This window comes from Macrobrachium nipponense, chromosome 7, assembly GCF_015104395.2.
Source record: "Macrobrachium nipponense isolate FS-2020 chromosome 7, ASM1510439v2, whole genome shotgun sequence".
NCBI lineage: Eukaryota > Metazoa > Arthropoda > Malacostraca > Decapoda > Palaemonidae > Macrobrachium > Macrobrachium nipponense.
Window position 1 is genome coordinate 89,490,187 of NC_061109.1, and position 9,857 is coordinate 89,500,043.

The window sequence follows — 9,857 nt, forward strand, 5'->3', positions numbered from 1 at the left end:
TTGTGTGCACGATAAAATAATTTTGATGGTCGGGAAGAATGTGTGTGTGTGTGTTTTAATTTTGATAAAGAGTATATGTTTTTTGGAAGGTAATGTTGTTACGTGTATGTTTGTGTGTGTGTTTATATATATATATATATATATATATATATATATATATATATATATATATATATATATATATATATAGTATATATATATACACACATACATACATAGAGAGAGAGATTTTGATGATGAGGAGAGAGAGAGGATTGAGAGGAGAAGAGACGAGAGAGATAGAGAAGAGAGAGAGAGACTAATATTTTCAAACCCCAAAAAATAATATTATATATATATATATATATATATATATATATATATATATTATATATATATTATTATATATACACATACATACATACATGGAGGAGAGAGAGAGAGGAGAGAGAGAGAGAGGAGAGAGAGAGCGAGAGAGAGAGAGAGAGAGAGAGAGAGAGAGACTAATATTTTCAAACCCAAAAACATAATCTATATATATATATAATATATATATATATATATATATATATATATATATATATATATATATATATATAGAGAGAGAGAGAGAGAGAGAGAGAGAGAGAGAGAGAGAGAGAGAGAGAGAGAGAGAGAGAGAATATTAAAAAAAATTATTTATATAAAACTGACATGAAACATCCAAACCTTCTACCTTTGGTGATAAGGACTATCTCCCTACACAAAACCTGCATCGAAACTCGCTTATTTCTAACATCAATTCTTATCTCGCTCACTTCAATGCGGAGATGGCACAGTGGAGAGTTGTATATAACAAACAGCAACCATAAAATGCATCGACAAATATGACGTATTAATCTTGAACAGAATTCTAAGCGTCAAGAATAAGCTTAAAGGGATAATATGTAGTTGTGTCAGGTTCCTAACCCAATTGAGTTAAGTTTAAAAGTTCATAAATCATATTCAGCAATGCAAGAGAAGGATTGAATGGAAATATATTTATCATTAGTCATTACATCAGCCATCATCGAGCAGTTAAGCATAAATGTATATAACTTAAGTCATTGTAGGAGTCATGCATGAGCAGCTGCTAAACGGAAATGCATTATAATCTAAGTTAAATACATTAAATTAAATTTAGCCTAAATCATTATAACAGCCATTGGAAATGTATTTCACCTATATCATTATAACAGCCGTATGAAATGATTTCTCTTACGCCATAACAACATCCATTGGAAATGTATTTCACGGAAGTGTATTTCACCCAAGACATTAATTATAACAGTCATCAGAAATATATTTCGCCTCATTCTAATACCCACTGAAAATGTATTTAATCTAAGTCTTTGAAATAGCCATTGGAAATGTATTTCACCCGAGTCAATATTACAGACTCTGATGTCATTATAACGGCCACTGGAAAATTTTATTCAATATAACAGCCATATAAAACTTAAGTCATTATAACAGCCACAGGAAAACTATGGCATTATAACAGCCATAGGAAAACTTCAGTCATTACAACAGCCATAGGAAGTGTATTTAACTTGAGTCATTTTAGTAGCCAGGGGAAAAACTAAAGTCATTATAACAGCTACAGGAAAACATAAGTCATTATAACAGCCATAAGAAATGGATGTACCTTAAGTCATTCTAATAGTCATAGGAAAACTTGAGTCATTATAACAGCTATAGGAAAACTTGAGTCATTATAACAGCTATAGGAAAACTTAAGTCATTATAACAGCCATAGGCAAACTTAAGTCATTATAACAGCCGTAGGAAATGGGTGTACCTTAAGTCAGTCTAATAACCATAGGAAAACTTAGTCATTATAACAGCCATAGGAAAACTTAAGTCATAACCATAAGAAATGTATGTAACTTCAGTCATTCTAATACCCATAGGTAAACTTAAGTCATTATAACATTCATCATCAGCCAGTATATATAGATATAAGGTGGGGAGACGTTAACAATGCAGGTGACATTGTAACTAACGGGAACTTCGTCTCCCGTCCAGCCAACATTTTTTCTCAACGTACCTCAAGGCCACACACGTACCTTGGGGCAACGCATGCATGCATGATTTCCCTGTTCTCAAAAAAAAAAAAAGAAAAAAAATCTAAAAAGAGCTGTTCTAAAGTCTTTAAAAAATAAAAACTGACTATTCAATAAACTGTTTTATAAAAAGAGCTTTAAAAACTCCTTCAAAAAAACTTCAAAACTCTTTAAAAATATTCAAAAACTATTCTAAAATAAACTTCCATAACCTCTTCTAATAAAACTGTTTTTTTTTAAATATACATCTTTTTGTAAAACAATTTTCAAAAAAACTCCTCTAGCAAAACTGTTCTTTAAAAAAACCCTTCAAAAAATAATTTTTTAAATACTCTTATAGAACAAAAGTTCTAAAAATCTTCCAAAAAAAAACTTCTTTCAAAACTGTTCTAAAAAAACCTAACAAATCTGTTCTTTAAAATAATTAACTTCCTTCTGTAACACACTTCTCAAAACAAACTATTACAAAAAAAGTGTTAAAAACATTTTAAAAAAAATATAAAATAAAATTAGTTGACTATCATCCGTACTGGGTAAAAAAAAAGAAAGAAAAAACTTCAAAAACTATTAAAAAAGGTGTTTGAGTAGACTATCATCCGTACTGAAAAATAATTCACTTCAAAAACAATTATTAAAAAAAGCGTTGGAGTGGACTATCACCCATACTACTGCTGCCTCATTACAAATTAATAACAGGAGCAACCTTTCCCAGGGAACATAGTAAACACATTAGCTATTACTGAGCTTTTTACGGGGTAAAATTCGTAATATAAAATTGCCTATTCTCCCTTAATCTTCCTCTTCCTAGCTTAAACCCATTTTTATATGGGGTCACTATTGTGAATGAGTCGTCTCCATCGATTCCTGTCCCTTAATATCACCCACACACACACACACACACACAAAAAGCATAAAGCATTTACGCACTTATAGGCAAACACTCCGGCTTGAACTTCCGATGACCTGAAAAAGCTACGATTATTTTTGTCTTTTTTTATGAATGGACTAGAATCTCATCTTCCCATTTCTCGAATGAAGACTGCAGGTAGTAATAAAAGTAAACTGATTTGATATTTACGAGGGTTGTAAAGAGTTCGATAATCGCACGTGCGCGCACACACACGCACACGCACACACACACACACACACATATATATATATATATATATATATATATATATATATATATATATATAGAGAGGACGAGAGAGAGAGAGAGAGAGAGAGAGAGAGAGAGAGAGAGAGATTGCTTATGGGGTATTTGGAGACGCTGGGCCCAGGCAGAGCTTGGGCAGGGGGGCGGGAGGGTATTTCGGTCTCATTTGGGATTGTGACTTTGGAGAGAGAGAGAGAGAGAGAGAGAGAAAAATGCGAATACATTAAATAAATAGAAATCTGAAATTAGCATGATAAAATCACAGAGATTTTAACATAAAACAAATAAATTAATGTGAAGGAAAACAAAAACACATACATACATACATACATACATACATACACACATGCACACGAACACACTTAATGAAGGTCACGCGTGACTTTTTTTAAACCTTCAGAGTTAAACGATGCATAATTAGCTACGCGTTTTCCAGAGACTACTTCTTCTTCTCAGGCAAACTGTGTTCCTTTAACACTTCAAAACTAAACAGAAAATTTTAAAAAATAGGTTGGAACTATATATAAATATAAAAATACAAGATATGTGAAAGAACTTTTTATTTTCAATTTTTTACTGACCTACAATCTATCTATTTTGAATTTAAATTTTTTTATTTTCATTTTTCACTGAACTAAAATCTTTCCCTTTCCAACTTTAAAAAGTTTTTTTAGTGACCTAAAATCTTTCCCTTTCCAATTTTGAAAAGTTTGTTATTTTATTGACCTAAAATCTTTCCCCTGTCCAATTTTTAAACTTTTTTTATTGACCTAAAATCTTTTCCTTTTCAATTTTGAACGTTTTTTTTTTCTATTTACCTAAATTCTGCCTCCTTTCAATTTTAAAAGCAATCAGTATAAAGCTTCCGATTTCTCAAAAGAAAAAAAATGGTAAAAAAAATTGCACAAAAAATTCTGCAGGACCAGATGAAAATCCTACAAAATCCTAAGAAAACCAGAAGATGAAAGAAAGGGTTAATCCTACAGGATATGCTGAGGAATTACCCAGACGAGGGAAAGGATCACTCACGGGACTTTTGTCCTAAGCCCAAAAAGGATTTCGGAGAGACGAGTAAACTATAAATAAACTTCTTGGGGATGATACCAATAGTGGATCCCTTGGGAGTCTACGTTGACTCAAGAGTGATTCAGTTTGAGTCCACATTGGCTTCTAGGAAGCTGCTCAATAGACGATGAATGGTCTTTGGAATTTAAGCCTTTGAAGGACAAAAAATGGAGAGAGAATACAGTTTTTTACCCAAATAAGAAAAATTTAACTTTTTTCCCTAAAAAGGGAAACAGGAAGTTTTAACCGTGTTAGGAACATCCTTAGTCTGCTATGAAAGGAGAAAATGACTAAGATTCTTGTAAATTCTGACATATGTTGAGCCAACTCTCCTTTACAGGATAAGAGAAAGCAGGGGAGTAAATACACTTTTAACCTTTTTTTTACAAGATGAAGAACGAAATATATAGTTTCAAAAGCATCCTTACTTTGCTATGAAGGGGAAAAATGGTTAAGATCTGGTGAATAAAGACAACGTTGAGCCAACGCTCCTTTAGAGCATAAAAGGAGGTAAACATTTGAATAAAAAATTTTTTTAAATGTGAGAGAACATAATTCATCCAAACACTACCTCTTGAGAAGTAAACAAGGTGAATTCAAGCATGGCCCATTGAAACCTCCCCCACCCCCTTTTTAAAAAAGTGTATACAAACTAAACCAACACTTCATTAGGCCTCATACGACATTCTGAAAAGAATACTCAAAGGAACATTCGTTTGTCCTTCGCAAACAAACCTCAAACAAATGAGACAAAAGATCTGGTAATGTCATCAAAAGCTTAAGTCAGAATAACAGCTCAACAGCAACTTTTGATGCTTTGAGAAGAATGAATGAAATGTCAACAACTGTTTTGTTTTGGGGAGAGGGGGGGGGGGGGTAGAGGTGGACAAGGACAACAGGACCACCCAGCTCTGAGAGAGGAGAGAGAGAGGAGAGAGAGAGAGAGAGAGAGAGAGAAAAATTGTGTAGACGTTTGAGAATTGGGTTCTGCATGCATATGATCTACATAATGCACTGACATTATGAAGAGAGAGAGAGAGAGAGAGAGAGAGAGAGAGAGAGAGAGAGAGAGAGAGAGAGAGAATCTTTGTGTAGATTTTTGAGCATTAGGTTCTGTATGCATATGATGTATACATAATCCACTGGCCTTATGAAGAAAGAGAGAGAGAGAGAGAGAGAGAGAGAGAGAGAGAGAGAGAGAGAGACCCCATATAGCATATTCAGCATGGGCCAACATGGGCAAAGTAACACTATCTCTCTCTCATTTTCTCTATTCTGGGAAGAGAGAGAGAGAGAGAGAGAGAGAGAGAGAGAGAGAGAGAGAGAGAGAGAGAGATAACGGATCACTTGAACCGTTTGCGACAGGAAAAACAGCAGGACAGGAGCCACCGTTTAGTGTCCTTCAAAAAAGTCAAAAGCGAACATGCCCTTGAGAGAGAGGTCCTACATTGGGGATGTCCATCAGCTGAAGGAACTTGAAGACCCTTTTATAAGTCTCATTATCTCTTCTTTATCGCTCACACTTTATTGGTTGCTAAGTACTTTATGTATATTTTTTTATTACTCACTTTTTAAGAAGTTCATTTTCATTTCATAATTGGCATGTCATTCTTGTGTTTTTATCTCTCGCTTTTTAAGGAAAGTTAATTAATGTTTATTTCCCAATTCGTATTTAATTCCTCTTTTTTTTATTCCTCCCTTTTAAGTTAATCTTTTATTCCCTAATCCGCTTCGTACTTTGAAAACTCTAAGTTGGCATTGATTTCTCAAAAAATGCAAATCATCTCGTTTTAAAAGGTCTCACTTTTTACTGAAGTCTCCAAGTAAAAACCTTTTATCTCTTGAATCTCCCACTGTGGTACCTTTTTGCCAGCAAATAGCCATTTATTATGGCTCTAAGCTATGTTTTAATTCTTGGATCTACAGATGTGCATTTTTAGTTTTTTGTAAAAGACAACTATCGAGATGGCTGCACTTATTTCTGTCCACCCTCAAGTCTTGAAAAAATTACTGAGGCTAGAGGGCTGCAAATTGGTATGTAGATCACCCATCCTCCAATCATCAAACATATCAAATTGCAGCTCTCTAGCCTCGGTAGTTTTTAATTTATTTTAAGGTTAAAATCAGTCATTATAGCGCGTCTGGCAACGATACAAGCCAGGCCACCACCGGGCCGTGGTTAAAGTTTCATTGGCAGCGACTCATTTTCGGTAGCCTTCATTAGACGCTGTACAGAAAACTCGCATTTCTTTACTTGTTCAAAGTCTCTCAATTATATGCCAAGACACTCGACTAGAAAGTAATAAAAATCTTGTCTCTCTGTCTCTAAGTCTCTCATTATTTTATATCTCTCCAAAACGTCTCTGCCATCTCGGGCACCTTATATATCGCTCTGATACATCAATCAGGAAATCAAAAGATACTTTTAACAAATAAATAGGATAATCACACCTATACACCCAGGTCCTACCTTCTACACCTACACCTACACTTGCACCTAAATATATGAATTTATTAAAAATAACCACAAATAACAAGCTCACAACAATACACCCGGGTTAGGGTAGCCACACCTACACTCAGGTCCAACGATGACTCGTACATAATAGGTCCTACCTTCTACATTTACACTTACACCTAAATATATACATTAATTAATAAATAACCACAAATGACAATCTCACAACAATACACGCAGGTTAGGGTAGCCACACCTACACCCAGGTCCGACGATGACGACTCGTATATATAATAGTCCCTACCTTCTACACCTACACCTATATACACCTCGAGTCTACGTAGGTGCGTCGGCGTTAGCGCTTAGAGCGATACCGACCGACCGACAGACAGCCAGTCGTGGCCATTTGCCAAATCAAGACTATGCCAGCAACAGCAGCAGCATAGTCTCATGCCCGAAGAATGCCCCAACAAGTTCCGGTTTTTATGCCATGCCCATCCCAGAGGCTGGGTTAGGTTAGGTTAGTTCAGGGAGGCGTCCTTTAGTGATTTGTGTGTGGGTAACATACTGTATCAGATTATACTTTTCAAGATGATTCTATGGTTAGTTTATCAGATATGGCGTCCCGCTTTTTTCAGGGAAAGGTCCCAATACTTGGTTACAGCTCGGGAATATGCTTCCGGGGCGGGGGGTGGGGGGGGGGGGGGGGGAGGCACATACGCACGAGGGATTAACTCACGAATGCATAAGAGGGTGACGCCAAATAGAGGTTAAATTGATTCACGAATAAGTTAAGTCATTCACGAAAGAGCAAACCACTATAGGAAGAAACTCACGAATGAATAAGAGGGTGAGAGGAATTTATGGGAAATTGGACTCACGAATCAGTAACTCACGAAAGAGAGGGTAAAGGCACTTGTGGTAAAACTGACAAAAATTGACCCACGAAAAAGTAACTCAAGAAAGAGTAACAGACGAAGAAGAAACTCACGAATAAATAAGAAGGTGAAGGGAACTTGTGTTAGAATTGACTCACGGATAAGTAAATCACGAAAAATCACGAAAAGAGTAAATGACCATAATGAAATTAAGAGGAAAAGTGACTCACGGAAGAGTAAGACACGATAAGATTATATTCGTCAACACCGACTTCACGTATAAATAACTCACGAAATATTAACAGACGAGGAGGTAACTTGAGGTAAAAGTGACTCACGAATAAGTAATTACGAAGCTGCAACATTCGCACCCACACACACGTACAAATACATACACAAGCCAACTAAACAATGGCAAAATAAAGTATTTACAACATTCATTCACATACAACATACGTACAATCATACCCTCGAGAATGATATAGTGAAAAATTATTGAAAACATAAAAAAGCATATGAGATTATTAACGAAAACTGGAAATGAAAAAAATTAGAAATGAAACGAGATAATAAAATGATATAAAAAAGTAAACAGAGAGAATCCAGGACATGAAGACAGAATTAAATAATATGAAATGGAAGACGAAGAGATATGAGAGTAATAGAAGAAAAAAAGCAAAAAAAAAAAAAAAAACGACAAAGGGGACTTAATGGAAATTAAAAGACTTTTACAAACAAATAATGGTAGAATGAATAAGAGACAAGACGAATAAAAAAAATTACAATAAAACAGAAACAGAATGAAAAAAACAAAATAAGACAAAGACGAGAGACTAAAACCCCAAGACGCTTTCATAAAAAAAACCCACACACACACACACGTCTTTTGCAACTGCGTGACGACACAGACTCGCTCGCCACGGATATGCAAGAATAAATTAAAAAAAAAATCCTAGCGATGGTCTCTTTATGCAATAACTGCCGTTGCAATAGAGCTCTGCAACGTATTAACTTACACGAGTACTCTATGGATATCAATAGTTGTTTATCCTTCCCTGGTAAGTGTATATACATCATACATACATACACACACACACACACACACACACACACACATATATATAATATATATATATATATATATATATATAGTATATATATATAATATATATATATATATACACACACACATACACGGTGACCATAAGTCCCAGTACCATTACAAGTATTTATTGCTTGTAATGGTATACTGGGACTTTATGGACACCCTGTGTGTGTGTGTATGTATATATATACAAAATGTGTAACCGTGTGTTATATTTTGCGTGTGTAACACCGACCATCCACAAATAATACACTACACACACGCTACGTTCAAGACCTATATACCCCTTCATAAATATGCAAAAAAAAGGTACTTTCCCGACGGTACGTACCGGTATACGTACCATCAGGACACTCTCATACATCACCCTAAATCTGAGAGGTACTGGTAACATTAATGAATAATTATCGAGAAGAAAATATGAGAAAAATGTGTACATTACTTTAAGCAAAAATACGCCATGATCAGAACCCGTATAACGTAGCATCAGCTTTCCTTAGTTTAGGCAATTTTTCTCCATTGAACACAATCATTGAAATAAGCCCGCTATAATTTTAGCAGTCATTTCGTGCAATCACCATCATCACCATTACACATTCACCATCGTAATATCCCTCTATGTGGATGAATGGAAAAAAAACACTCCCAAACCACTCCTGCGAAATCTGGCGTTATCTGCCTTGACTCCTTGACGTCTTAAATTGGGCTAGACACACGAATTCACCCACACAAACCCCGCCACCCCCCCCCCCCCACCCCCCCCGCCCCCCCCCAATCGGGTATAGGACCCCCGATAAGAACCCAGCCCCCCCCCCCCTCCCATCCCCCCAACCACCACAGGGACCCCCTTCCAAAATCGTCTCTTTCTGTAAATCACTGCCACGTGCTTGCAAGATTTCCAAGATTGGTTTGAAGAATTGTAAATTGCCTTTTTGTTTTTACAATAGATTCCTCGATGGAGGAAATTAGATTATAATTCTCCTCCATCTCTATCTATCTCTCTCTCTCGCTCTCCCTTCTCTCTCTCTCTGTATATATATACATTATATATAATTATATATTGTACACATGAGAGAGAGAATTTATACATCGATAAACTATTACTATTTACGAGGTGTATATATATATATAT